Raw genomic sequence first — 26,304 nt, 5'->3', positions numbered from 1 at the left:
CACCTATCTTGGATCCCCTAGCAGGAGTCAATTATAACACCCTGGTCCTGCTGAAGCTCTATACTTAAATCATCTTTTATCATCTACACTCCACTCACTGATGTAATTTGTCTGATTATGGGTTTCTGTCTCTCTGTGACTGAAATCCTTGAGCTCACTACCCTAGGGTCCCTAACTCCCCTGGCACAGGGGCAGCTGCCTCATGGCATATGATAGGAGCATGGACTAGTCATTTGATCAACAGATATTTCTGACAGTGTGAGGACCTCCTGTTCCACTTATTCCAGCATGTGTAGTAGGAGAGTAAAGCAGTACAGATTAAAATTTTACATTTTTTCTCTACTCAGAATTTTGGGGAGCTACAGCATGGATGTGATCATTAGCACATCATTTGGAGTTAATGTCAATTCCCTCAAAAATCCATTTGTGAAAAAAGCCAAGAGCATCCTTGGTTCAGATGTCCTCCATCGGTTTTTTCTTATAATTAATATGTGGACTACCATTTCTTTTTTCTTTTAAAATAAAAACCTCATTAAGATATTTTTACATACTATATGATTCCTTAAAATTTAAAATTTCATATTTTTAGCATGTTAAATGATACATGCAGCCATCTCCATTGTCAAAACTCAGAAAATTCATTTTCTGTCTCTGTAGCTTTGCATATAATGTATACATTATAAAAAATGGAGACATGTAATATGTGGTCTTTTGTGATGCAAAATGTATCATTTAGCATTTTGTTTTCAAGTGAAATATATATCAGTACTTCATGTTTATGGCCAAATGATATTCCATTGTATAGACATACCACAATTTAGTTATCCTTTCATCAGTTGATAGACATTTGTATTATTTATACCTTTGGGCTATTGTGAATGATGCTGTTATGAACATTAGTGTGAAACTTGTTTGTGAACTCTAATTTTCAATTTCATCTGAGTGTATACTCAGGAGTGAAATTGCTGCTTTACAAAGTACTTCTGTCAGTGTTTTCCATAATAGCTGTACCATTTAATAATCTTACCAAAAATGTATGAAGGTTCCAATTACTTCACTTATTTCCTAACACTTCCTGTTTCCATTTCTTATTTTAGACATTGTAGTGGATGTGAAATGGCATCTTATGTGGTTTTGATTTGCAGTTTCCTGTTGTTTACTGATAACAAGCAATGTTAATCACTTTTTTATTTGTTCTTTTTAGATATCCATGACATATTTATAAAAACATAAAGTATACCTTATTCTAATTAGGATGGCAGGCTTTTGTATGTACATGATGTGGAGATTCACTATGAGGTGTTCATCTATGTACATAGGAAAGATAATTCAGATTCATTATTTTAAAGAATGTCTATCCATATCTTTTGCCAACAATTACCTGAAGCATTTGTCTTTTTGTTTTGAGGCTTAAGAATTTTACTGGTGTGAGTCTGTACCATGTACAACCAGAGGAAGGAAATCTTGTGCTTCATTTGTGTACGATGTGTCAAAATGCATTCTACTGTCATGTATAACTAATTGGAACAAATTAAAAATAAAAGAAAAAATAATTTTTAAATAATTTAATTGAAAAAACACTTCTTCATGTGGACCCAACATGGCGGTGGGCGGAGAGGCAGTGCTTTCAGTATCTCCTCAATAACGGGGTCAGAGAGATGCATTAATATGTTCAGATTCTACCTGCTGAGAAACTTCTAGCAAAATTCCACTGAAGTGAGACCTGCAGGTGAATTAGTAGGATTATTGGAGGTGACAGTTTGCCCCAGACGAGTGAATCTCCGCCACTTGGCGTGGAGGTCCATACCCACCACCCGCCACTGATGCGCAGCCACCAGCCTCCAAGGCAGCTCAGCAGGCCCGGTGCAGGGACCCTATGAAGAGGTCTCTAACCAAGCCTTCATGAAATAGCGAACCCAGAACCGAAACCAACCGAGACTGGGTCAGACCAGAGACAGGCCAGTCCTACCCCTCCCTTCGGACACTCCAGCAAGGAGCCTGGGGCCTGCCATAGCAAAGAGGTGACGTCACCAGAATTCGGCCAACGGGATTCCTTCCCAGCGGAATCCACTTTAGCTGGTGTGTGACTCTCACCCCCACCAGATACATACAGCCAGGAAACCTCAAAAATCTCTCCATGGGCGTGACTGTAGGGGCCGAGGGAAATGGAGGAGACTCCCGACCCCCAACTCCCACTGCAAACACCAGCATGGGCATGACTGTAGGGGCTGAGGGAAGCAGAGGGGATTCTCGATCCCGAACTCCCCTTAACACCCGCGGCGACACCCAAATTCTTAGCTGCCAGTTCCTGAGGGCATGCCCACCAAAGGGGTCTGGAAAAATTAAACTGTCGGTTCCAAGATCACCGCTCCACAGCACTGGGGCTTAGATGAATGACAGAGTGCTCAGTCGTTCGGGAAATAGGGCACACAGTGGGGCTGCAAGTGTAACCAGATCCTTTGGGAGCTCCTCAGGTGAGCGGGGCCTGGCTGGCTGACAGGAGGAAGGGGGGAGGGGCCGGAGAAGGGAAATGGCTCTGGACTAACAGGATTGAGAGACTCCCAGGAGCCGCATTACAGGGATTGCTGTCGGCACATAGAGGGCAGAAACTCGGCTTGGAGGGCACAGCTCCGCATACTGGAAGAGAAGAAAATGGATCTCTAAGACTTCATTTTTTTAACTTCTATTTTATTAGTTTTTTCTCCCCTTTTCCTTCTTTCTTTCTTTCTTTCCCTTTTCAAGTTTTACTGTTCTTTCCATTCTCCTCTATTCTGTCTATCTCTATCTCCCTCTTTCGTTTTAAGAGCACCTTCCTTCCCCTTCCCCCCAACCCTCATCCCAAGCATTACATCTTCCATTACGTGTAATTGTCTAAATGCAAATAGGTGAATGTCTCGAAGCTGTCTATAGGGCTCCTAAATACCTAGCTATTACCAAACACCCTGATCCAATCACCTGTTAATATCCCCCTTCAGTAGAGCAATCTTCCAAGGTAGCTAAGACATACTAACCCTAATACCATCATAGCACCTAACCTAAACAAAAAGTCCTAAGACAAAACAACAAATCACTATATGCATACAGAATCCAGAAACCTTTTATGAATTGAATGAATCAGCTTTAAAGTACAATAAAGCCCAACATTTCTAGGCATAGTCTCCCACCACAAAGGAGAGACCACAGAGATATACAAAACCAAAACAAATTTATAGGAGAAAACAGAAACACAGCAGTTAAACAGAGTTGGAAATTAACGTGAACAACATGAAAAAAACAAGGGAAAAAAGGATTGCAAACAATGCAGGACAACTTAAATTTACAGGAGAACCTAGAGGCATCAGAAAAATGGACAGAAAAAGAACTCAAGGCATACCAGACTCAGATGGAATGGAATCTTAGAGAAGTCATTAGACAGCAAGTCGAAACAATGAAAGAATACTTTGAAAACGAATTGCATAAGCAAATTCAAATTGCAAAGAATGAACTCTACCAGGAGATAAAGATTTAAAAAAAAATCCAACAGTAATCCTAGAAATGCAGGAAACCATAAACCATATTAAAAACTCAAACAAGAATATCACAAATAGACTAGATCAAATAGAAGTCAGAACATCAGATAATAAAGACAAAGTTTATCAACTCGAAAAGAATATAGTCAGCTAGAAAGGATGTTAAAAAATCATGAGCAATGCAACCAAGAGATATGGGATGTCATAAAAAAACAAACTTGAGAGTCATTGGGATAGAAGAAGGTATAGAGGTTCAAACCAAAGAAATGAACAACTGTTGAATGAAATAATCTTAGAAAACTTCCCAGATATGAAAGCTGGAATGGATTGCCAAATCCTGGAAGCCTACAGGACCCCAAACATACAAAACCATAATAGACCAACTCCAAGACACATAATTATGAAGATATCCAACATACAGAACAAGGAGAGAATATTAAAAGCTATGAGAGAAAGGAGATAGGTTACATTCAGGGGTAAACCAATTAGGTTAACGGCTGATTTTTCATCACAGATGTTGAAAGTGAGAAGATCCTGGAACAACGTATTTCAAATGCTGAAAAATAATGGATTCCAAACAAGAATACTGTATCCAGCAAAATTAAGCTTCAGATTTGACAATGAAATTAAAATATTTCACTATAAACAAAAGTTAAAAGAATTTGCAGCCAGAAAACCAGCACTGAAAGGCATTTTGAGCAAAACACTACAAGAAGAGGAATTGAAAAACAGCACCCAAAACTAACAGCAGGAGGTATCTCAGTAAAGGGGGAGAAAAATAACCAAAGAGGAAAAAATAGCCAAATTAAAATAAATAAATAAATAAGCATGACTGGAAGTACAAACCATATATAAATAGTAACCCTAAACGTTAATGGCTTAAATTCACCAATCAAGAGACATAGGCTAGTAACCTGGATTAAAAAAACAGATCCAACAATATGCTGCCTTCAGGAGACTCATATGATAGGAAAAGACATACACAGGCTGAAGGTGAAAGGTTGGGAAAAATCATACCACTCACATGGTCCTCGGAAGCAAACAGGAGTACCCATACTCATATCGAATAAAATCAATTTCAAACCTAAGTTAATCAAAAGGGATAAAGAAGGACACTATATACTGTTAAAAGGAACCATCCACCAACAAGACATAACAATTATTAATATATATGCACCAAACAATGGTGCTGCAATGTTCATAAAACAAACTCTCCTCAAGTTCAAGAGTCAAATAGACCACAACACAATAATTATGGGTGACTTCAACACACCGCTCTCTCCATTGGACAGATCCTCCAGACAAACGCTGAATAAAGAAACTATAGAACTCAATAACACAATCAATAACCTAGACTTAACCGACATATATAGAATATATCAACCATCATCAAGTGGATACACGTTCTTCTCAGCAGCACATGGATGCTTCTCAAAGATAGACCATATATTATGCCATAGGGCAACTCTTAGTAAATATAAAGGTGTGGAGATAATACCATGCACCTTATCTGATCATAATGGAATGAAACTGGAAATCAATGATAAAAGAAGGAAGGAAAAATCCTGCATCACATGGAAAATAAACAATATGTTACTAAATGATCAATGGGTTACAGAAGACATAAAGGAGGAAATCAAAAAATTCTTAGATATAAATGACAATACAGACACAACATATCGGAATCTATGGGAAACAATGAAAGCAGTTTTAACAGGGAAATTCATTTCCTGGAGTTCATTCCTCAAAAAAAGAAAAAAACAACAAATAAATGAGCTCACACTTCATCTCAAAACCCTAGAAAAGGAAGAGCAAAACAACAGCAAATGTAGTAGAAGACAAGAAATAATTAAAATCAGAGCAGAAATCAATGAAATTGAAACAAAAAAAAACATTGAAAATATTGATAAAACTAAAAGTTGGTTCTTCGAAAAATAAATAAGATCGACAGACCCTTAGCTATGCTAACAAAGAGAAGAAGAGAGAGGACTCAAATTACTAACGAACGGGATGAAAAAGGCAATATCACAATGGACACTACAGAAATACAGAAGATAATTAGAAATTATTTTGAAACACTATATTCCAATAAAATAGAAGATAGTGTAGATATCGATAAATTTCTTAAGTCATATGATCTGCCCAGATTGAGTCAGGAAGATACACACAATTTAAACAGACCAATAACAAAGGAAGAAATAGAAGAAGCCATCAAAAAACTACCAACCAAGAAAAACCCTGGACCAGATGGGTATACAGCAGAGTTTTACAAAACCTTCAAAGAAGAATTAATACCAATACTTTTCAAGTTATTTCAAGAAATAGAAAAAGAAAAAGCTCTTCCAAATTCATTCTATGAGGCCAACATCACCCTGATCCCAAAACCAGACAAAGACACCTCAAAGAAAGAAAACTACAGACCAATATCTCTAATGAATCTAGATGCAAAAATCCTCAATAAAATCCTGGTGAATCAAATACAAAAGCATATCAAAAAAATTGTGCACCATGATCAAGTAGGATTCATCCCTCGGATGCAAGGCTGGTTCAATATACAGAAATCAATAAATGTTTTTCACCACATCAATAGACTTAAAGATAAGAACCACATGATCATCTCGATAGATGCAGAAAAAGCATTCAACAAAGTACCATCGCTTTATGTTCAAAACACTAGAAAAACTAGGGATAACAGGAACTTACCTCAACATTTTAAAAGCTATATATGCTAAGCCTCAGGCTAGCATCATTCTAAATGGAGATAAAATGAAGGCATTCCCTCTAAAATCTGGAACAAGACAGGAATGCCCTCTCTCACCACTTCTATTCAATTTAGTTCTTGAAATACTAGCCAGAGCAATTAGACAGACAAAAGAAATTAAAGGCATAAAAATAGGAAAAGAAGAACTTAAATTATCACTATTTGCAGGTGACATGATTCTATACCTAGCAGACCCAAAAGGGTCTACAAAGAAACTCTTACAGCTAATAAATGAATTCAGCAAAGTGGCAGGATATAAAATCAACACTCATAAATCAAAGGCATTCCTGTATATCAGCGACAAATCTTCTGAAATGGAAATGAGGACAACCACTCCATTCACAATATCCTCAAAAAAAATAAAATTCTTGGGAATCAACCTAACAAAAGAGGTGAAAGACTTATACAATGAAAACTACAGAACCCTAAAGAGAGAAATAGAAGAAGATCTTAGAAGATGGAAAAATATACCCTGTTCATGGATAGGCAGAACTAACATCATCAAAATGGTGATATTACCAAAAGTTCTCTATAGGTTTAATGCAATGCCAATCAAAATCCCAACGGCATTTCTTGTAGAAATAGAGAAAGCAATCATGAAATTCATATGAAAAAACAAAAGACCCAGAATAGCAAAAACAACTCTAAGCAGGAAGTGTGAATCTGGCAGTATAGCGATACCAGATTTCAAACAGTACTACAGAGCAATAGTAACAAAAACAGCAAGGTACTGGTACCAAAACAGACGGGTGGACCAATGGTACAGAATAGAGGACATAGAGACCAATCCACAAAATTACAACTTTCTTATATTTGATAAAGGGGCTAAAAGCATGCAATGGAGGAAGGATAGCATCTTCAACAAATGGTGCTGGGAAAACTGGAAATCCATATGCAACAAAATGAAACTGAATCCCTTTCTCTCGCCATGCACAAAAGTTAACTCAAAATGGATCAAAGAGCTTGATATCAAATCAGAGACTCTGCGCCTGATAGAAGAAAAAGTTGGCTCCAATCTACATATTTTGGGGTCAGACTCCAAATTCCTTAATAGGACACCTATAGCACAAGAGTTAATAACAAGAATAAACAAATGGAACTTAATTAATCTAAAAAGTTTTTTCTCAGCAAGAGAAACAATAAGAGAGGTAATTGGGAGCCTACATCCTGGGAACAAATCTTTACTCCTCACACTTCAGATAGAGCCCTAATATCCAGAGTATACAAAGAACTCAAAAAGTTAAAGAATAAGATAACAAATAACCCAATCAACAAATGGGCCAAAGACCTGAACAGACACTTCTCAGAGGAGGACATACAATCAATTAACAGGTACATGAAAAGATGCTCACCATCTCTAGCAGTCAGAGAAATGCAAATCAAAACCACCCTAAGATACCATCTCAATCCAGTAAGATTGGCAGCCATTATGAAGTCAAACAACTACAAGTGCTGGCAAAGATGTGGGGGAAAGGGTACACGTGTACATTGCTGGTGGGACTGCAAATTGGTGCGGCCAATTTAGAAAGCAGTATAGAAATTCCTGGGAAAGCTGGGAATGGAAGCACCATTTGACCCAGCTATCGCCCTTCTCGGACTATTCCCTGAAGACCTTAAAAGAGCATACTATATGGATACTGCCACATCAATATTCATAGCAGCACAATTCACAATAGCTAGACTGTGGAACCAACCTAGATGCCCTTCAATAGATGAATGGATAAAAAAAAATGTGGCATTTATACATAATGGAGTATTACGCAGCACTAAAAATGACAAAATCATGGAATTTGCAGGGAAGTGGATGGCATTAGAGCAGATTATGCTAAGTGAAGCTAGCCAATCCCTAAAAAAAATGCCAAATGTCTTCTTTGATATAAGGAGAGCAACTAAGAACAGAGCAGGGAGGAAGGGCATGAGGAAAAGATTAACATTAAACAGAGATGAGTGGTGGGAGGGAAAGGGAGAGAGAAGGGAAATTGCATGGAAATTGAAGGAGACCCTCATTGTTACACAAAATTACATATAAGAGGTTGTGAGGGGAAAGGGAAAAAAACAAGGGAGAGAATTGAATTACAGCAGATGGGGTAGAGAGAGAAGATGGGAGGGGATGGGAGGGGATGGGAGGGGGGATATTAGGGGATAGGAAAGGTAGCAGAATACAACAGTCACTAAATGGCATTATGTAAAAACATGGATGTGTAACCGATGTGATTCTGCAATCTGTATTTGGGGTAAAAATGGGAGTTCATAAGCCACTTGAATCAAATGTTGCCGCAGTCTGTCTGAGCACAAAATCATGAGCCACTCACAGCCTTGTAGATTCAAACAGCAATTCTTTATTCCCGAACTCACACCGGCACTCTACAAGCACGTTCTGGAGCAATCCACTGGCACTCTGCTCTGCATCCCAAAATACTCTCTCAATCCCACGAGAACTCAACGGGAACTCAAGGAGCAGGTGGGCGCCTGAGGCAGCAGGATACGCCCTATTCTGAGCAGGAATCACCTTAAACCTGGAACCGCCCTAAACCCCAGTCTGCCCTAAACCCTGATCCACCCTAAACCCGGATCCGCCCTGGTCCTTGAGCAGGGTCACCTTACTCAAACTTCATGCAATGTCACTGCAAATGACCTGGGTCCAAGGCAAGCCCATTTCCACAATGGAGAGTCCTTCCTCTAAGCAACATGGGGTAGGCTGACAAGGAAATTGCCATGTGTTGTACCCACTTAGCTATGTCTCTCAGCACCTCCCCCCTTCTGATTAATTAAACAATAAGCAATGTGGCTTAGGGACCGTGCCTGGTAGGTTGTCCAATTCAACATATGTTTCTTACCCATCACGGGATGAACTGACCTCTAGGCGTCAGCCTCCTATCTTAGGTTAATACCACTGCAATTGGATCATACCCATCACTGACTACCAGTCCAGCATACAGCCATACTTGTGGATAGGCCTATGCACCAGTTGGGGGGTGAGGTTCTTTGCCTCACCTCTGTTGGCCTCCAAATTTGGCCTTGGTGCCAGTGGGGGGTGAGGTTCTTTGCCTCACCTCTGTTGGCCCCCAAATTTTAAACCATCACTAGCAGAAGGGAGGAGGATACAGAAATGCCATGACACCAAGCCAATTGACACTCCCTTGGAAAAATCACATCACTGGTGACACCATCAGCAAATATATGCCAGCACTACCACAATCCGCTGCACCAAACGATAGTTCACAATTTTATACAAGTGATACATAGTCCAGGCAAGTTCTGCAAGCAGTTCAAAGTGGAGGAATCTATCAATATGTCCATTTCCTCCCTAAGAAAATTGACTCCTTGATTGAGCATTACTTGTTGAGTTATATTCATTGATGCATCAGTTTATACAGTTTACTGTGATAGCTATCATAGAAGCTGTAGTTTGATTTTATCTTTGTCTTCACTGGCACTGGGATGAAGATAGGAATTCTGGCAATGATGCTAAAGAGACATTATCCTGAACAGAATTATTAAATATAATGAAAAGAAAAGGTGAAAGTAAACAAACAGATCTGTGAACCTCCTTTAAAAATAATCCTTAACAGCTGTTTACCTAATTTAAATTAAACCATTTAAATCACGTGAATAAAAAAATTCGGATCCATTTTTTCATGAGCGCTCCTCATATATGAAATATGGACATACGCACATACAGACATACGACACAAAACAGAAGTGTGCACACATAACATACAACACATAAGACAATAGTAAAGGCCTTGTAGCTTTACCTAGGTGAAATCTCCATTGCAATGTTTAAAAACTCCACAGTCAAAAAATAAAACTGATCAGAAAAACATTAACCTAGGTTTGTATGAGCTCAAAAAATAAAATAGAACTTTATGATGTGGGAAAAGGCAATAATAAAATAGATATTGAAAAAAGCATCCTCGTTAATCACTGTCACAGATGTAGGAATAGCCAAGCTGGAGCTCTGGATATCAGCTGTTATGGATTTGTGTTAAATCATCTTCTTTTTGGTCTGTAGAAATTGCTTTGGTTAGTCTCTCTGGAATCCAAATCGGCTGCTGTTCTCCCTGTGGAAACACACAAACAGAACCCCGACTCCAGACAATCACTGGGTCAGGACCTTTCCATTGTCCTGTTAGAATATCTTTCCAAAGTACCTTAGGCATATGTACATTACATATGTCTTTCCGCAGCACTAAGTCCTGATGAATCCAAATTTTAAAAGTTTAGAGTAAAAAGGGTTATTTTAAGTTTATCTTTGGGGGATATATACCCCTTTCCAATTCCCTCTTTTTGCTTTAATAAGTACGTTTTAATTCTATCTTGAATGTCTGTATCTAATAGTTGTCTTAGCTTTCTGTATTTTTTATCTGAAATACCTTTACTTGACATTTTCAACCATTTTCTATCTTATTTCTATCTTCTAGTTTTTTTCCCTGAAGTTTGTACATTCACCCTTAGTTGCTCTTTTTCCTCTTAGTTTTCTTCTTGTTTCCTATTTTGTGGGTTTAACATTCTTGTCTTCCTACATCTTTTTTATCTTCCTACATCTTTTCTATCTTTTTTTCTTTTTAACTTTCTATACTTCTGTCTTTAAAGTTTTTCACTTCAAATTTTTAATCTTCTTTATCTAAGTATCTTTTATCCTATTATCTTCCAATTTTCATGGTTTTTTTTAAGTAATGCTTTTAAGATTAACTAGGCTTCTAATGATGCACTCTTTCCTCCACCATGAAGGCATCTTAACCACCTGTAATTTAACCTTTTAAAGCCTTCCAATTATCATCTATACTGTACTTTTAAATGTACTTTTTCACCACCTATAGCTTCACTCTTTTAAACGAGGCTTAGATTTTGTTTAAATTGCTTCAATGTTAGTTTACATGGCTGCCCTTCAACCAAAGGCTTTTTTTTAAACTCCATTAAGAAGCTTTGTCTCAATCTGCCATGTACAAATATCTTTTTCTTCTTTCTTCCTTTCTCAAACTTTTAAAGTAAGTCTAGTTTCCTCAAAATCTTTTTAAATGGCATTTTACAACTTTTTACTTTACCACACAGAGATTATCTCATCTAGAAACATTTTTAACCTTTACATTAAAATATATTTCCACATCTTGAATCTTTTTATGTCTCATTTGTAGCCATTAACCCTTTTTATAAATTCACATTCTGAAACAACTCTTATAAAATTTTTGATTTAGACAAATTACTCCACTTTAATAAGATGAAATACTTTCATGCTTTTTATGGTACTATAATACTATAATTGAAACCCAACTGAAACTTCTTATACTCTTTGTATATAAATTACACCTGATAGAATCTTAACATTTAGTAACCTTGTTTCAGCAAAGACACAGACCAAAGCAATATCAAACATTTTTCCATTCACCAATTTATGAAAACACACATAATGTTTAAATATATTACCTTATGGAACTTAATAAGTAAAGAGTACTTGATTTTATATTTAGTGATTGATATTTTAACACTTTAGCTTTGTAAATTAATCAGATGTCCGTAAAAACCAAGATCTTAGACAAGTGTAGTAAACAGAACTAGCCATCTCTTTCTTGTTAAAGAAAAATCCTTCTACAGGATACCATGATGGTCCCATTGATATACTTAATAACTCGTCTTTAAAAAGCCATGGGCTACATTTTTGTATTGTATCAACATATGTCCTAACTGTTCTTGGTCTTCCTGGGGTGCCTCCTTCCTCTAACAATTTCTCTTCCTCGGAGGCGAACAACTTCAAACCTTGAGTCAACCATTTTCCCCAGTTTGCCTGAGAAAGTTCTAGGAACAGGCAACTTGAAATAAAAACATAATAAATCAAAACAAGAACACATTGTTTTTTGAAATGGTCACCCATTCTTTCGCTCTCCTTCAGGGGCGAGCGATTTCACTTACCTCCAAGTTTCAGGCGTTCCCCGTACGGGCCACCAATTGCCACAGTCTGGCTGGGCACAATATCACGAGCCACTCACAGCCTTGTAGATTCAAACAGCATTTCTTTATTCCCGAACTCACACCGGCACTCTACAAGCACGTTCTGGGGCAATCCACCGGCACTCTGCTCTGTATCCCAAAATACTCTCTCAATCCCGCGAGAACTCAATGGGAACTCAAGGAGCGGGCAGGCGCCTGAGGCAGCAGGATACACCCTATTCCCAGCAGGAATCATCTTAAACCTGGAACCACCCTAAACCCCGATCCGCCTTAAACCCTGATCCGCCCTAAACCCGGATCCGCTGAGCAGGGTCACCTTACTCAAACTTCATGCAATGTCACTGCAAATGACCTGGGTCCAAGGCAAGCCCATTTCCACAATGGAGAGTCCTTCCTCTAAGCAACATGGGGTAGGCTGACAAGGAAATTGCCATGTGTCGTACCCACTTAGCTATGGCTCTCAGCAAAATGTATGAAAGATGATATGTCAAGAGCTTTGTAATGTTTTGAACAACCAATTAAAAAAAAGATAAAATACTTCTTCATATATTCTTTACAGAGTTCCTTACCAGATTATGATTTGTAACATGTTTGTCCTGTTCTATAGATATCTTTTTACTTTCTTGATAGTGTCCTTTGAAGCACAAAGGTTTTAGTTTTTTGCAGTTTATTCCTATCATGAATGAATGAGCTGAATTTTAAAATCTTAAAATGTATTAATCTCAAAGCTGTAGTGATCTCAAAAGAGAGCAATTGACAGTAGATGCATGAAATTTGATGCCATTTATATAAATGTTAAAAACTCAACAGGTCTTGGAAACTTACATTTAAATGATGTATGATTTATGTCATTTCCTTTTATTATTTGTGTTCCAAGTATCAAATATAAGAATCAATTGAAACCACATGGACTTAGACACTTTTTATGGTCTACTACTAAAAATTGTAGTTTAGCTCTTATATTTAGGTTGTCCAACCATTTTAATTTAAGTGTTACATACAGGGCCAGGTTAGGTCAACATGTTATTATTTTGCATGTGGCTATCCAGTTGTTCCAGCACCATTTTTTCAAGAGTGTCTGCCTCATTCAATGGCCATGGCACCTTTCTCAAAATTCCATGGGCCATAGACATGTGGGTTAATTTCTGGACTCTAAATCCTATTCCATTTATATATATGTTTACCCATCTTCCAGGACCACATTTCATTTTTTCTTTGGAGTGGGTTTTGAAATCAAGAAATGTGAGTCCTGCAACTTTAATCTCATTTTTCAACATCATTTTAGCTATTCTGTGTCCCTTTGAATTAAATGTGAATTTTAAATCAACTTGCCAATTCCTCGAAGAAGCCAGCTAAGATTCTGTTACAAATGCATTAGGATCTGCAAATCAATTTCAATACTATTGCCATTTGGACAATATTAAGTTTTCTGATCCACAAACCTGAGATGTTTTTTTCTCGTCATGTAGATCCTCTTTCTTTTATTTCAACAGTATTTTGTCGTTATTAGTGTGCTTGTTTTGCACCTTTGTTAAATTGATTCCTAAGTATTTTATTCTTTTTGATGACATTGTATATAGAATTATTTTTTTCTCTTCTTAGTTTTTCTTTTGGGTTGTTTGTTACAGTGTATAGAAATGCAGTTTATTTTTGTGTACTGATCTTGCATCATGAAATGCTGGTGAACTTGTTATTACTTACAATACTCCAAGAGAAGTGATGAGAGAGGGATTCTTGTCATGTTCTTGATTTGGGGTGAAACTATTAAATTATTAAGCTACAAGTTTTTATAGATATCCTTTATCAGGTTTACAAAATTTCATCCTAGTCCTAATTTGCTGAGTGTTTTATCACAAAAGAATGGTTTTGAGGATTATTTTTCCAGGGGCAGGGTTGGTTTTGGTTTTTATCATATGTTTTTTTTCTGCATCAATTGAAACAATCCTCTTATGTTGACTTTTATTTCATGGATTTGGTGTATTACACAAACTTTTCCTGTGTTGTCTTTGCTTGGTATTAGTATTAGGGTAATACTGGCCTTTTAGAGTATATTTAGAAATGTTCTTTTAATTTTGGAAGTGTTTGTGAATAATTGATATTAGTTCTTTATTTCATAGAATCTACTATGAATAATTTCTACTACTAACACAATCATGTTATATTTTACAAGTTTATTCAGGTTGCATGTTTAATTCTCAATCAATTTCTGTAGTTTATGTCTTTAAGGATTTTGTGCATTAAGATATGTGAACTATCAAATTGTTAGAATTCTCTCATAATCCTTCTCCAATGTTAGTAATAATTTCTCCTTTCATTTCTCATGCTATTAATTTCATGCACTTCTTTTTTAATATTTATTTTATTTTTAATTAACATGTATGTGTTATGTCAATAAATGGGGCTCTGTGAGATGTCTCAAAACATGTACACAGCATACACAAATGAAATACAGCCTTTCTTTATACACCTTCTGCCATAACCCTTCCCAACCCTTAATAATCACTATTATACATTCAGGTCAAATATTTTACCTTCCACATATGAGAAAGAACATGTGGTACTTGTATTGATGTATCTAGTTTAGTTCATAAGCTGAATTTCTTCTAATTCCACCTACTTTTTGCTACAAAATACAGGATTTTATTCTTTTTTATGAATGAATGTTCTATTGGGCACATAGGTATAGTGTGTATATATATATTTTATTATAATATATTATAAATACATAAATTCTATATTATAATATATAATAAATATATATGTATATATACTTATATACATATATGTTGCATATATATATATATATATATATATATATATATATCACTTTCTTCATCCATTCATTGATGGATATCTAGATTTAATTCACATCTCAGATTTTCAGAAAAATATAGGAATAAATCTGGATGTACAGATGTTCCAATCATTTAGATAAAAAAGAGATTAATATAAAATAGGTTTTATATATCTATAGAGTATTACATTTATAAATGATACATAATATAACAATTTTTTTAAAAAACTAACAACCAAAATCCCCAAGTAATCCAGTTTAAAAATAGGCAAACGCTCTAAATAGTTACTTCTAAAAAGAAAAAACAAAAATGACTTAAAAATACATGAAAAACTATTCAAAATCACTTGGTATCAGAGAAATACAAATCAAAACTACAATAAGACATCATATCACCCTGGTTACAATGACCATTATCAAAAAAAGAAAGAATGAATGAAAAAATAACAAATGCTGGCTAGATGTGGAGAAAAAGTTCTCTTACATATTGTAGATATTACATATTACACATTTTCTATTTATAATATAAAATATACATATATAATATATACATATATAATACAATATACATACATATAATATAATATAATATATATAATATAATATATTATATTATAATATAATATATTATATTATATATAATATAATATATTATATATAATATAATATATAATATAATATATAATATAATATAATATATAATATAATATACATATATATAATTTCTATTTATAATATAATATATACATATATAATATATACATATATATAATACAATATATACATATATTCTATTTATAATATAATATAATATATACATATTACACATTTTCTATTTATAATGCAATCATGTTACATTTTACAATTTTATTCAGGTTGTATATTTAATTCTCAATCAATTTCTATAGTTTATGTCTTTAAGTATTTTCTGCACAAAGATATGTGAACAATCAAATTGTTAGAATTCTTTCAAAATCCATCTCCAATGTTAGTAATAATTTCTCCTTTCTTTTCTCTTGCTATTCATTGCATTCATTTCTTTTTTAATATTTATTTTATTTTTTAATTAACATGTATGAGTTATGCAAATAAATGGCGTTCCATATGATGTCTCAACACATGTATACAGCATACACAAATGAAATACAGCCTTTCTTTATCCACCTTCTGCCATAACCCTTCCCAACCTTTAATAATCACTATTATACATTCAGGTCAAATATTTTACCTTCCACATATGAGAAAGAACATGTGGTACTTGTATTGATGTGTCTAGTTTAGTTCATAAGCTGAATGTCCTCTAATTCCATCCACTTTTTGCTACAAAATACAGGATTTTATTCTTCTTTATGAATGAATGTTCCATTGGGCATATATGTATGTGTGTGTGTGTGTGTGTGTGTGTGTGTGTGTGTGTGTATATATATATATATATAAAATAAATACATAAATTTTATAATATATATATATATATCACTTTCTTTATCCATGCATTGATGGATACCTAGATTTAATGCACATCTCAGGTATTCAGAGAAGTATAGAAATAAATCTGGATGTACAGATGTGTGAACATCTAGAGCGTTTGGGTCCCTGGGTAAGGGTCGCGAGATAACCAGGACACAAGGGATGCAGAGCAAAGGCAGCAATTGCAACTGCATGCTGAGGTTTATTTGCAAGTTCCTTTTATTTACTTCTTCTAACAAAGCAAGCAATTCTTCAATATCACGTTACCCACATTGCCCAAATATCATGCCTCTGCGGATACACAGAGCTAAATTCAGATTGTTCCTGTTTATTTGAAGAGTACCCTCTTAAAGTTCTTTGTAGACATTATCTAATCCCCTCAGGATGCATTTGTTTCTTTAGAATGTACTGTTCCCAGGATAAGTATGCAGGAAGCTTCTTCCTCTTGGCCAAATCATGAAGAACTTGTGACTTGCGATAAGGGGAACAGAACTTTTTCTCCTCCTAACTGAGGTTTGCCTCAGCTGACCTAAATCACAGCCACAGCTCTTGCAACATGTCAGGCCTGAGGGAGCTAAACTCTGCACACTCAAACCCCAACACAGATGTTCCAATCATTTAGATAAAAAATAGATTAACATAAAATATGTTTTATATATCTATAGAGTATTAAATTTATAAATGATATATATTTCCATTATATAACAAATTTTAGAAAACTTAATGACCAAAACCCCCAAGTAATCCAGTTTAAAAATAGGAAAATGCTCCAAATAGTTATTTCTCAAAAAAACAAATACAAATGACTTAAAAATACATGAAAAAACTATTCAATATCACTTGGTGTCAGGGAAATGCAAATCAAAACTACAATAAGACATCATCTCACCCTGGTTAGAATGACCATTATCAAAAAAAGAAAGAATGAATGAAAAAATAACAAATGCTGGCTAGATGTGGAGAAAAAGTTCTCTTACATATTGTAGGTGGAAATGTACACCATTCTGGAAAAGAGTGTGAAGGTCCCCCCAAAAATAAAAGTAGATATACCTTCTGATCCAGATGCCCTCTTCTAGTACATATTGAGAAGAAATATCATCATATGAAACTGTTATCCCTTTGTATTTCTTGGTCAATCTGGCTAATGGTTTGGTGATTTTTATGACATTTTCAAAGGGGTAAGGTGACTTATAGACACCTTTTGTTTTCATCAATTTTATTTCTTTTCTATTTCATTTGTTTCAACTTGGGTTTTTATGATTTTTTCCTTATGTTTGCCTTTTGTTTAATTTCCTCTTTTCACCATTTTATGATTTAACTTAGACTACTGACTTGAGAGCTATCTTTTATAAAAACTTATACATCTGTAGCTATATGTTTATGAGCGCTGCTTTTGCTACTTCTCCTAAGTGTGATATAACATGTCTTCACCTTAATTCACCTAAAAACAACTTCTAGTTGCCTTTGGATACCATCTTTGATGCTTGACAACTGTATCTAGAAGTTTTATGGTTAATTTGCACTTCTGTCTGAGTTTCCTGATTTTCCATCTGTTATTGATTTGTTATTGATGGGGCCACTGATCCCCTGCTATGGTGGCTGCAACCCCATGTATGAAGTGCCCTTGCTCAGCCATGAACCAGACATCAGGTCCCGGCCACAGAGGGAATGGCTGCTGGTTGAGAAAACTGATGATTTTTCTCTTCTGTATTTTTTAGAAAATGATCGATGCTCCTGGGATGTTGCCTTTTCATCAAGGTTTCTCTTTATTTTTTCTTGCACTTTCTTTCTAGTGCTATTTCCATTCCTTAGACCAGTGTTTCAAGCATTAAATGTCTGCAGGTTTTCAAAAAGTGTTCTGGATTTTTTTTAAATGCTGTAATGAGGATGAAACAAAAACGCCTAGAAGATAAAGAAAAGGTAAAACCTGGTGTTGGTGACATGACGATGTTCGCTTTCTGATCATTTATTTGCTGTGTACATCTGACTTGTGCATATACAAATATACATGTAATTTTGTATGTGGTGCTGGGGATTGAACCCAAGGCCTCATATATGCTAGACAAATACTGTTATCACTGAGCTTCATTCCCCAGCCCCTCTCTGTACATTTTTTAAAGTTGATGGAAAACTTTAAGATTTGCACTGGAGAATTTTTACATTTTGGTTAGAATGAAGATGAAATTTTAAAAAGGCAAACTGATAATGAGTAAGATTGACAATGTTTGATACAATAACAGATGTGATGTTATGTCTTGAGATTAATATCATTCAAATAAAAACCTTATCATTCACCTCCCATTCAGTAAACTGTCAAAATAAAAATCCTATTTCAAAATGATTTTACCATTAAAAAGTATTCCCCAAGACTTAGATTGATGAACAATCATTACAATTCCAAGCCCTTTACATCTTAGTTGACACATTCTTCAAAGGAAGGTCCTATTTGGCACCTCGTGAAGTATGTGTATGTTAAATGTGAGTCCTTTCCTGTCCACAACCAGGCCGTGCTCTTCAGTGACCTTGAAGGTGATATGCTAACCCAGCTTTGCCTTCTGCTTTGCCTGGAGGTCGGCAAAAGAATGTCTCCAGGTCAGGGAGGCAGGACAGCCGTCCCCAAGTGTGACTGAAGATTGAATCGTGTACCTAATGTGTGGAGAATTTGATGATACACAAACAAAAGCTAGTAATCATCTTTGAAAATACCAAGTGTATTCAGTGTGGCCATTGAATAAGAATTAAGGCAAACTAAAAGAATTGAAGTCCAGGACCACTTCCTGGGCAATCAGGTGTGACAGGAGAAGGAGACAAACCCAGCATTAGGGAGAGCAAAGACCAACAGATATTGGACACCATAGCTGGATTTCTCTCCGGCAAATATATCCTGTTTTCCATGGTTTATACATGCATGTTTTGTTCACTGGTGGGTTGTGCAAACCTAGCCAGACTTCTGGACTTAAAGGAGCCATATTCTAAGAAGGGAGGTGTAATGCTACATTCCAGATTTACTTCTGACTTTATGACTGATTTAGTCATTTCCATTTCCATTTCTGCTTCCAGCACCGCATTGATTTTCTCCAGTTAATGATTGATTCCCAGAATTCCCAAGACAAGGAGCCCTACCAAGGTAACCAAGAATATTTCATGGCCCATTGACAGGGAAATTCAAATAAGCAAATTATCCTGAAAATATACACGTTTTCTAGAGAAAATAGATTTCCACCAAATTGCAGGAAGAACACATTTGGATATTGCAAATGGTGCCCACATGTACTGTCTAGAATCATACAGGTGTAACAAGGCTCAAAAATTGAAGGGAAACTAGGAGAAAGCATTTCAGTCTTGAAGTTAGTCTGTTGTCTTTTTACCATCAACATCAGAACAAATGCTGTTTCGCAGCCCCATTCAGATGCACTGAATCAGAACCTCTGCCTGGATATTTGCATTTGTACATCCAATCAGGAGGTGCACTGTCCCAATAGTGGTGAGGGTCACTGGCAGTACTGGGTGAAAATGTGTTCACTAGCTTCATCTGATATTAAGATTAACTTTTCCAATGTAATTCATAAGAATGTTGTGGGGGAAATCTCTGATACTGTGTAAACATCCTATTCCTCAGCATGCTTTCGCCAACTAGTTTTATCATACATGTATGATTTTTGATAGAAAGCATTTGTATTATGATGTTTACAAACTGCGGTCTTTATCATCCTATCATCTACTGTACATATATGAATTGTATTAGATTGTAAGAGACTTCCATTCTTATTTATGTCAGTATGATGTTATATACTATGAATTTATTCTCTTGCTATCATTTTTTATTTTGATGGTCAAATCCTCTTGGGCTTAAGTCTTTTAACAACTTCTCCCTCCTCCTTCTGTTCTTCCTCCCTCCCCTCTTCCTCAGCTTATATTTTGATTGTTAAAATTGACTATATTTTACAGCAGTTTTAGTTTCATAACAAAACTGAGGAGAAGGCATAGAGATTGCCCATATCCATTTTTTCTCTAAATTCATATGTTGCCCCCATTACAAACATCCCTTACCAAAATGATATATTTTCCATAATCAATGAACCATCACAGATAAGTCACCTTACCCCTAAGTTCATAGGTTAACATAAGGGTTCTTGAGTTTGTACATTCTATAAGTTTTGATACCTATATAATGACACATATCCACATTATAGAAACATACACATTATTGCATATGTTTTCTCATATTGTTTTGAGAGAACATTCTTGCTTTCTGGTGCAAGAAACTCTAGATTCCCTGTCTATTTCCTCTGATCAGGCCTGGAACCACCCATTTATCCAGATGCCCTGGCTCCTTTAAGTGAGAGACGGTATTAGAAACCGAAATCTGGAATGTAATATGACCATTACTACTGTAGTTCCTTCTAGATCCTTTCTCTGAACAAAGATATGAAAATAAAATATATTTGTGCAGACTGAGCAATATAAATATTTCTATGTGAGGCCATATGCATGGTGTAAACAGTACTCCTCTCCCTGCTTCCACTATAATTTTCTGTGGTGAAGGAAATACTCAATATACGTATTGTTCATACAGTAAGCACTAAACACATGGCTACGAGCATTTGACATGTAGGTAGTGTTACTGAAGAAGTGAACTTTCTATTGTTATTTAGATTAAATTCATTAAAATTTAAATTTAGTTAGACACATATGGTTAGTGGCTACCAGATTGTACTGAACAGTTGTAACTTAAGTTTATAGTCCAATTTCATTTCAGTATCATTGGGTTTATGCCAGTAGTGGGGAAAACACGGTTTGAGTTTTCCCACAATAGCATCATAGAAAGCTTGTGTAAGCTAGAATTCAATGTAGATCTTTCTCACACTCATTTTGCATAATTTTTTGTTATGAATTACATGGTTGGAATGTATACCATGTTTCTTTCAGGTATTCAAGTATCAACAAATCCTAATCATTTCTCCAATCAATGAGATGAATGCTTGAATGTGACTTTTCAGGAGAAAAGTCAAGAGAAACAACACAAAGGCTGTTTGATGATTATGAAGTTGAGCAAATAGAGGGGACATGTACTAGGAAAGATGACGTTCAGCCCAAGATTGATTAGCAATGTTAATTCCACTCACTGAACCCCATCGTCCTGTCCTATGGATTCTGCCTAATGCCCTGTATCAATACATTCTTTCTTGTGTGATTTTAATACCACTCATTAGACTCCAGTTAATCACTACTCTTCTGGGTTTTTTTTTTCTCTGTATAATTTCTGCACACACTGAGATCATCCATTTTGAAGACTGGTGCCCCAGGTCTTCTATTACCTGATGATTCTTAGGTAATAGAACAGAGTTGACCACATCTCATGAAAGTTCAGATTTCAATTAGGTAGCTCTAGAGCAATGCTTGAGCTTCTGTGTTTCTAATAAACTCCTTGAAGCTGTTGATGCTGCTGGTCCATGGACCACAATTTGTGTAGAAAAATTTCTCTGTGGCTCAGTATAGTTCTGTCAATCATGGCCTTTATTTTCCCTGCAAAGATGCCAGTATTGCAAATGCTTTCAAGGTTCTTCAACCTATATTTTAGATAGAGTAATTTTATTTTTTTCCCCAGGGGAAGAATGCTACCCAATATTTATAGCTAAATAACTTTCTTGATTATGCAAGGCACATTTGAAAAATACTGTGTATGTTTGACATCCATACTATCCCTTGAAATGACCCAGTTGTGTTGGTGGTGGGGGGTGGCAGAATGAGGAACATTATGAATTGCTCTTCCAGTTTTTCCTCATGGGATTTTGGATCATCATTCTGATTTATCTTCATGCAAACTGTAAAGTGTGCATGGACCTGCTTAGAAGAAACTGTCTTTCCTCTCCTTTTAGGTCTATCTGATCTGGAGATTGCAGCCCAGTCTATTATCTTTATTTTGGCTGGCTATGACACCACTAGCAGCACTCTTTCATTTATTATGTATGTACTGGCCACCCACCCTGATGTCCAGAAGAAGCTTCAGCAGGAGATTGATGAGACTTTGCCCAATAAGGTGAGTGAATGGCACCTGGAGGGGAGAGGAGAGGTAAAATCTCTGGGCATCTCAGTGTGCCATTGGGCAGTTCTAAAATCATGATGGTTATTAAGTGCTTTGAAAATGCTATGGTATTTTACCAATATGAGTTATTTGAGGAGCTCTGAAAACATCAGTGTAATGTGTCAACAGAGTTTTAAGTCATTTCCAAATCTTAATTTGCAAAAATTTCTTTCTTGCCAGGCACCTGTCACATATGATGTACTATTTGAGATGAAGTATCTGTACATGGTGGTGAATGAAACTCTCAGATTATATCCAATTGTTGAGAGAATTGTGAGAGTCTGTAAAAAAGATGTTGAACTCAATGGAGTGCTCATTCCCAAAGGAACAATCGTGGCTATACCAACATATAGTCTTCATCAAAACTCCACGTACTGGCCAGAACCTGAAAAGTTCTACCCTGAAAGGCACAGGGCTCCTGAGAAAGGAAATCCACCCTTAAGAGGCTGTTTCACACATATTTCTGAGTTCTCTTAGTGCAGATGACATACATGTGATTTTAAAATTTTCTTGTTTTAAGAAAATTTTAAGAAGTCTTTTACAAAGTGGTAATTGGTTTAGAAAACAAACGGTAATAAAAATAAATGACTATAGCCATTTAAGGCCCTAGAACATCAAGATAGGCCCTATCTATTATTAATGTGATAAATGTCAGTATGGACATTTTTATGTAAATGTGTAGCTTTTAAGGGCTGAAATGCTATCACATTTCATATGATGTTGAACTGTTTTTTATTTTATTTAACAGTGATCTATAAACCTTTCTGCCACTTGACCACTCTCTTATTTTAGGTGCTTACATTTTTTAATCATTTTAGGGTTTTTGTCCTGTTCACTGTAGCTCCTTGTATTTTCTACCAGCTTTAGGAAGCACTTCTATCTTCCACTTGAGTAAACATTGGTTCCTAGTTCCTTCAGCACATTTGTTAAATGCAAGTTAAGGCCTGAGAATTCCCCCCCCCCGCCCCCAGATGGTTTAAGCAGCCTCAGTGAGGATGGAGAGAGCTCAGATCCTCTGAGTCTTGTCTCTGGAGTGTTCTGGGCCAGCTTCTCATACTCTCCACAGTTGATGAGTCTTTCAAAGCCAAGTAACCTGCCCCCAAGACACCTGAGATATTCATCCTTAAATATGTCTTGACCTTGGTCTTCTGAAAATTTGGATCCAACCTCACAGTTTGCACTCTGGAAAGAGTTACTGTTTTCCTGTTGTTGTACTGAAGAACAAAATAGAGAAAGTTTTCAGGGTAGTGTCTGGTGGGTCAGGTGGCATGGGATCAAGACTTCAATTGGCCTCTAACTTTACACTTCTTGATTAGAGTGACCTTGTCTTGTTGGTTATGAGTTCCTCAGTGCCAGTTTCCTCGAAATTCAGCACTTCCAACTTTTGAACTTCACAGATACAAAATCAGAGATTACACATCTCTTTGATTCACTGAGGCCTAATAAGATACTAAGTGCTTAAGGTGCATCAGGGACTAGACTAGGATGAGAAAAATGACAAAGATGTATGTTATGGAGGACACTTGACATACACGCAAGCATAATCTACAGACAGTAGTTTGGAAAACGCTTTTAATGCTTCCGCATCTGCTCATCATCTGCCCAAACAACCATCCACCAACCTAATCAGACTCTCCACACACCACCACACCCTCCAAGAGCTTCCATGTTACTTTGAATCACAATCACCTATAAATTTGCCAAAATGTTCTCAAATATATAAGAATACATTTAAAAACAATCACAATGTCATTATCACTTTCTCCAAATCAACACTTTCTCCTTAAAGCAATCCAATAACTAGGACTCGATTTGAATAAAACCTGGGTTCAACATTCAAGGAATTATTTGTAACCTGATGAGACAGACTCAGAAGACAATGATGATATTCTATGGGGAGAGAGGCAGAGACAGAAGGAGAAGGAGAAAAAAGAAGAATGAGGATGAGGAAGAGGAAGAGAGGAATTGGGGAAAAAAAGGGAGAGAGGAAGGAAGGGAGAAAAGAAGATCGAGAAAAAAAGGAGTATAGAGAAGAGAGGTAATTATAGTGGGAGCATTTTCTCCTCTTTCATCAATAAAAATATGAAATGCAGGAGTGGGAGTTGAGGCAGGAACACACTTTTCTTCATTTATAAGCTCATTTTCTAATTTTTCAGTGTGTGTATGGATCACAATCCTGAATATAATTTCAGTACTTAAAGACATATTTTCTTTTAAATAGCATTCATCACATCTTAACAAGACAGAGAGCTCCTCTAGTGTAAGGAGAATGAAAAAGTTTTGTAGGTTTCAATTTTTATAAGCAAAGTCACAGCAGGATTTCAATGACCATTCCACAAAAGAATCCTGTGTTTTGCTGGTTATGAATGTTTAGGAGACAACCCCAATTATGTAGCTTATGTAGATTTATGTCTCAATAACTTGTTTTCATCTACTATTGTGGAATCAGGTTCAGTAAGAAGAACAAGGACAGCATCAATCCTTACGTATACATGCCCTTTGGAAATGGACCCAGAAACTGCATTGGCATGAGGTTTGCTCTCATGAACATGAAACTTGCTCTCATCAGATTACTGCAGAACTTCTCCTTCCATCCTTGCAAGGAAACACAGGTCAGGACACTTTATGAAAAAGTAAGGTCTTGTGGGTAGTTTCTTTTAGTTGAGGAACCTATTTAAAGAAAAGTATCTGCTCATTCAAAGAATCTCTTTTGAGACACTTGTGCGATCTTAGGCTTCTTCAGTTTTGGAGCTCTATATCTGTGGCTTTATAAAAAACAAGAGTTTAAAGATCAGGTAGAGTCTATTGAGATTAGGTTGACATGCTTATGTGCAGTGTTTTTGAACTTTATCAAAGTATAAACTCAATTATAATTCAAATGAAGATGAGGCTGCTTTACATAATCAATCCTGAACTATGAAAATCATGTTTTGATGATGTCAAGTGCTGTTTTCCTCAACAAAACTTATGGAAATTTTGTGACAGTTTTTCTCAACTATTGTCTGAACATTGAAATCAACATAGAATTTTAAAAATACAAGATATTTGGGTCATCTCCAAAATTCTAAAATCACTTGCCTAGAGTTTGACTCTAAAAGCTCCCTATTGTCTCATTCTCAGACAAAGTTGAGAAACATTGACATCAATCATTTCTTAAAGATAGGAAGGATTTATGCAGGTCAGCGTTTTCCTAATTGATCCAACCTTCCTGGAGTCCTGTTGCAGAAAAACTATTTTTACATTTCAATATTAACTCTTTGAATCTTATTTCCCCATTTTCCTCATTCTATTCTCATCTTTCAACTTCTAGTTCAATCCCCAAACTCCTCTAAGGAGTCCTCCCATCAATGCAAGACCCATTCATTCCTCTCTTTTGATATTGGTTACTCCAAACTTTTATGATCATCTAAGTTAACATTTTGTCCCAAAAGCATCCCATTTGGAGGCCCATTTTTTTCTGTATATTAACTACATCATTACCACTTAACTACATCACCTCATTTTTGCCCTTCATGAACTCTCAATGGTGATTTAGAGGGAAACTTGTTCATGGAAGGATTCAGGAAATATTTAAGGAGAGACTTATCATTGATTTAGAGTACTTGGCTGTCAATTTTTTGCTTTTTTTAATTTTAAAATTTAACAAATGACATTTCTCTCTCTCTCTCTCTCTCTCTCTCTCTCTCTCTCTCTCACCCTCTTTCTCTTCTAATCTAATGTCAACCTAATCTAATGTTTG

The 26,304-nt window shown here is 35.9% G+C and overlaps 1 pseudogene; it reads left to right on the top strand.

The window, feature by feature from the left end:
• Positions 1-26,304, top strand: part of LOC124081054 (cytochrome P450 3A11-like) — a 33,845-nt pseudogene that overhangs the window by 5,850 nt on the left and 1,691 nt on the right.

The sequence above is a fragment of the Marmota monax genome, unplaced genomic scaffold, assembly GCF_021218885.2.
Source record: "Marmota monax isolate L192 unplaced genomic scaffold, Marmota_monax_Labrador192_F-V1.1 WCK01_AAM20220418_F8-fsc00405, whole genome shotgun sequence".
Taxonomy (NCBI): domain Eukaryota; kingdom Metazoa; phylum Chordata; class Mammalia; order Rodentia; family Sciuridae; genus Marmota; species Marmota monax.
This window is presented reverse-complemented; position numbering and strand designations above follow the sequence as displayed.